Below are 6,000 nucleotides of genomic sequence, written 5' to 3'. Positions count from 1 at the left end.
GAAAGGACCACGATGTCGCCTAGAGGAGGGTGAATAGACGTTTTAAAAACTTTTATGGATTTGGCTATATCATGATGCGGAAATAAACTAAGCGGATACTTTTCAAGCACAAATTCTAAATATACTAGGCTCAACTAAGTGAAGCAACAACTTATTCTAAATAAGATGAGCACAACAAGGATACTCGTAACCACAGGTAAGTTACACAAACTTACTCAAGATATCACACGATATGAAAATGAAAGATATAAGATGGTAATTCACACTAAGCACAAAATAGAACAGTAGTAGCAAGTATGAATTGCGGACTAGAGAGTGTTGGCCTAAATAATCTCTACGATATGGTAACCAACACAATATAATGAGGACAACAAGGATACTGCCAAGCACAAGTAAGTTACACAAACTTACTTGAGCAATATCACAATATATGGGAGTGAATGACACAAGTTAGCAATTCGCACTAATCACAAGATATATCAGTGGTAGCAAGTATGAATTGCGAATATAAAGTGTAGGCCTAAATAATCTCTACAAGGAAATTGCCACCACAATATAATGAGGACAACAATATATAGTGAATGCACGGTCGAGTGACCAAAGTAAACCACAAGTTGTTGGGGAACGTAGTAATTTCAAAAATTTCCTACGTACACGCAAGATCATGGTGATGGCATAGCAACGAGAGGGGAGAGTGTTGTCCACGTACCCTCGTAGACCGTAAGTGGAAGCGTTATGACAACGCGGTTGATGTAGTCATACGTCTTCACGATCCGACCGATCCAAGTACCGAACGTACGGCACCTCCGAGTTCAGCACACGTTCAGCTCGATGACGATCCCCGGGCTCTGATCCAGCAAAGCGTCGGGGATGAGTTCCGTCAGCACGACGGCGTGGTGACGATGATGATGCTCTACCGGCGCAGGGCTTCGCCTAAACTCCGCGACGATATGACCGAGGTGGAATATGGTGGAGGGGGGCACCGCACACGGCTAAGGAATGATCCGTAGATCAACTTGTGTGTCATGGGGTGCCCCCCCTCCCCCGTATATAAAGGAGCAAGGGGGGAGGAGGCCGGCCCTAGGAGGGGGCGCGCCAAGTGTGGAGTCCTACTAGGACTCCCTAGTCCTAGTAGGATTCCACCTCCCTTGTTGGAGTAGGAGAAGGGGAAAGAGGGGGAGAGGAAGAAGGAAAGGGGGGCTGCGCCCCTTGTCCAATTCAGACCAGAGGGGGGGCGCAGGCCTCCTTCCTTTTGGCCTCTCTCCTCTATTCCCGTATGGCCCAATAAGGCCCATATACTCCCCGGTGAATTTCCGTAACTCTCCGGTACTCCGAAAAATACCCGAATCATTCGGAACCTTTCCGAACTCCGAATATAGTCGTCCAATATATCGATTTTTACGTCTCGACCATTTAGAGACTCCTCGTCATGTCTCCGATCTCATCCGGGACTCTGAACTCCTTCTGTACATCAAAACTCATAAACTCATAATATAACTGTCATCGAAACCTTAAGCGTGCGGACCCTACGGGTTCGAGAACTATGTAGACATGACCTAGAACTATTCTTGGTCAATAACCAATAGCGGAACCTGGATGCCCATATTGGCTCCTACAGATTCTACGAAGATCTTTATCGGTCAAATCGCATAACAACATACTTTGTTCCCTTTGTCATCGGTATGTTACTTGCCCGAGATTCGATCGTCGGTATCCAATACCTAGTTCAATTTCGTTACCGGCAAGTCTCTTTACTCGTTACGTAATGCATCATTCCGTAACTAACTTATTAGCTACATTGCTTGCAAGGCTTATAGTGATGTGCATTACCGAGAGGGCCCAGAGGTACCTCTCCGACAATCGGAGTGACAAAACCTAATCTCAAAATAAGCCAACCTAACATGTACCTTTGGAGACACCTGTAGTACTCCTTTATAATTACCCAGTTACGTTGTGACGTTTGGTAGCACCCAAAGTGGTCCTCCGGTAAACGGGAGTTGCATAATCTCATAGTTACAGGAACATGTATAAGTCATGAAGAAAGCAATAGCAACATACTAAACAATCAAGTGCTAGGCTAACGGAATGGGTCATGTCAATCACATCATTCTCCTAATGATGTGATCCCATTAATCAAATGACAACACATGTCTATGGTTAGGAAACATAACCATCTTTGGTTAATGAGCTAGTCAAGTAGAGGCATACTAGTGACTATATGTTTGTCTATGTATTCACACATGTATTATGTTTCTGGTTAATACAATTCTAGCATGAATAATAAACATTTATCATGAAATAAGGAAATAAATAATAACTTTATTATTGCCTCTAGGGCATATTTCCTTCAGTCTCCCACTTGCACTAGAGTCAATAATCTAGTTCACATCGCTATGTGATTTAACACTAATATTCACATCTGCATGTGATTAATACCCATAGTTCACATCATCATGTGATCAACACCCAAAGGGTTTACTAGAGTCATTAATCTAGTTCACATCGCTATGTGATTAACACCCAAAAGAGTACTAAGGTATGATCATGTTTTACTCGTGAGAGAAGCTTAGTCAACGGGTCTGTCATATTCAGAGTCATATGTATTTCGCAAATATTCTATGTCCACAATGCTCTGCACGGAGCTACTCTAGCTAATTGCTCCCACTTTCAATATGTATCCAGATTGAGACTTAGAGTCATCTGGATTGGTGTAAAAGCTTGCATCGTTGTAACTTTTACGACGGGCTCTTTTATCACCTCCATAATCGAGAAACATCTCCTTAGTCCTTACTAAGGATATTCTTGACTGTTGTCCAGTGATCTACTATTAGATCAAAATTGTATTCCTTTGCCAAACTCAGAGCAAGGTATACAATAGGTCTGGTTCACAGCATAGCATACTTTATAGAACCTATGACTGAGGCATAGGGAATGACTTTTCATTCTCTTTCTATTTTCTGCAATGGTCGGGTCTTGAGTCTTACTCAACTTCACACCTTGTAACACAGGCAAGAACTCCTTCTTTGACTGTTCCATTTTGAACTATTTCAAAAATTTATCAAGGTATGTACTCATTGAAAAATCTTATCAAGCGTATTGATCTATCTATATAGATCTTGATGCTCAATGTGTAAGCAGCTTCACCGAGGTCTTGCTTTGAAAAACTCTTATTCAAGTATCCTTTCATGCTATCCAGAATTTCCATATCATTTCCAATTAACAATATGTCATCCACATATAATATTAGAAATGCTACAGAGCTCCCACTCACTTTCTTGTAAATACAGGCTTCTTCAAAAGTCTGTATAAAACCATATGCTTTGATTAACTCATCAAAGCGTATATTCCAACTCTGAGATGCTTGCACCAGTCCATAGATGGATCGCTGGAGCTTGCACAATTTGTTAGCACCTTTAGGATTGACAAAACCTTCTGGTTGCATCATATACAACTCTTCTTTAATAAATCCATTAAGTAATGTAGTTTTGTTTATCCATTTGCCAGATTTCATAAAATGCGGCAATTGCTAACATGATTCAGACAGACTTAAGCATAGATACGAGTGAAAAACTCTCATCGTAGTCAACACCTTGAATTTGTCGAAAACCTTTTGCGACAATTCTAGCTTTGTAGATAGTAACACTATCAGCGTCCGTCTTCCTCTTGAAGATCCATTTAATCTCAATGTCTCGCCGATCATTGGGCAAGTCAATCAAAGTCCATACTTTGTTTTCATACATGGATCTCATCTCAGATCTCATGGCCTCAAGCCATTTTGCAGAATCTGGGCTCACCATCGCTTCTTCATAGTTTGTAGGTTCGTCATGGTCTAGTAACATAACTTCCAGAACAGGATTACCGTACCACTCTGGTGCGGATCTTACTCTGGAAGACCTACGAGGTTCTGTAGTAACTTAATCTGAAGTTTCATGATCATCATCATTAACTTCCTCACTAATTGGTGTAGTAGTCACAGGAACAGATTTCTGTGATGAACTAATTTCCAATAAGGGAGCAGGTACAGTTACCTCATCAAGTTCTACTTTCCTCCCACTCACTTCTTTCGAGAGAAACTCCTTCTCTAGAAAGGATCCATTCTTAGCAACGAATGTTTTGCCTTCGGATTTGTGATAGAAGGAGTACCCAACAGTTTCCTTTGGGTATTCTATGAAGACGCACTTCTCCGATTTGGGTTCGAGCTTATCAGGTTGAAAACCTTTTTCATATAAGCATCACAACTCCAAACTTTAAGAAACAACAGCTTAGGTTTACTGCTAAACCATAGTTCATACGGTGTCGTCTCAACGGATTTAGATGGTGCCCTATTAAACGTGAATGCAACTGTCTCTAATGCATAACCCCAAAACAATAATGGTAAATCAATAAGAGACATCATAGATCGCACCATATCCAATAAAGTGCGGTTACGACGTTCGGACACACCATAACGTTGTGGTGTTCCAGGTGGCGTGAGCTGTGAAACTATTCCACATTGTTTTAATTGAAGACCAAACTCGTAACTCAAATATTTGTCTCCGCGATCAAATAACAGAAACTTTATTTTCTTGTTACGATGATTCTCCACTTCACTCTAAAATTCTTTGAACTTTTCAAATGTTTCAGACTTGTGCTTCATTAAGTAGATATACTCATATCTGCTCAAATCATCTTTGTGAAGGTCAGAAAATAATGATACCTGCCACGAGCATCAATACTCATTGGATCGCATACATCGGTATGTATTATTTCCAACAAGTTAGTAGCTCGTTCCATTGTTCAGAAGAACGGAGTTTTAGTCATCTTGCCCAAAAGGCACGGTTCGCAACATCAAATGATTCATAACCAAGTGATTCCGAAAATCCATCTTTTGGAGTTTCTTCATGCGCTTTACACCGATATGACCCAAACGGCAGTGCCACAAATAAGTTGCACTATCATTATTAACTTTGCATCTTTTGGCATCAATATTATGAATATGTGTATCATTACGATCGAGATCCAACAAACTATTTTCATTGGGTGTATGACCATTTGAAGGTTTTATTCATGTAAACAGAATAACAATTTATTCTCTGTCTTAGATGAATAATCGTATTGCAATAAACATGATCTAATCATATTTATGCTCAACGCAAACACCAAATAACAATTATTTAGGTTCAACACTAATCTCGAAAATATAGGGAGTGTACGATGATGATCATATCAATCTTGGAACTACTTCCAACACACATTGTTACTTCACCCTCAACTAGTCTCTGTTTATTCTGTAACTCCTCTTTCGAGTTACCAATCTTAGCAACCGAACAAGTATCAAATACTCAGGGGCTACTATAAACACTAGTAAGGTACACACCAATAACCTGTATATCAAATATACCCTTGTTCACTTTGCCATCCTTCTTATCCACCAAATATTCAGGTATTTCCGTTTCCAGTGACCATTTCCTTTGCAGTGTAAGCACTCAGTTTCAGGCTTTGGTTCAGCTTTGGGCTTCTTCGTGGGAGTGACAACTTGTTTGCCATTCTACTTGAAGTTTCCCTTTCTTTCCCTTTGCCCTTTTCTTGAAACTAGTGGTCTTGTCAATCATCAACACTTGATGCTCTTTCTTGATTTCTACCTTCGTCGATTTCAACATCACGAAGAGCTCGGGAATTGTTTTCGTCATCCCTTGCATACTATAGTTCATCAAGAAGTTCTAGTAACTTAGTGATGGTGACTAGAGAATTCTGTCAATCACTATCTTATCTGGAAGATTAACTCTCACTTGATTCAAGTGATTGAAGTACCCAGACAATCTGAGCACATGCTTACTAGTTGAGCGATTCTCCTCCATCTTTTAGCTATAGAACTTGTTGGAGACTTCATATCTCTCAACTCGGGTATTTGCTTGAAATATTAACTTCAATTCCTGGAACATCTCATATGGTCCATGACGTTCAAAACATCTTTGAAGTCCCGATTCTAAGCCGTTAAGCATGGTGCACTAAACTATCAAG

Source organism: Triticum aestivum, chromosome 3B (genome assembly GCF_018294505.1).
Source record: "Triticum aestivum cultivar Chinese Spring chromosome 3B, IWGSC CS RefSeq v2.1, whole genome shotgun sequence".
Classification (NCBI taxonomy): Eukaryota; Viridiplantae; Streptophyta; class Magnoliopsida; order Poales; family Poaceae; genus Triticum; species Triticum aestivum.
Note: the sequence above shows the minus strand (reverse complement) of the source record.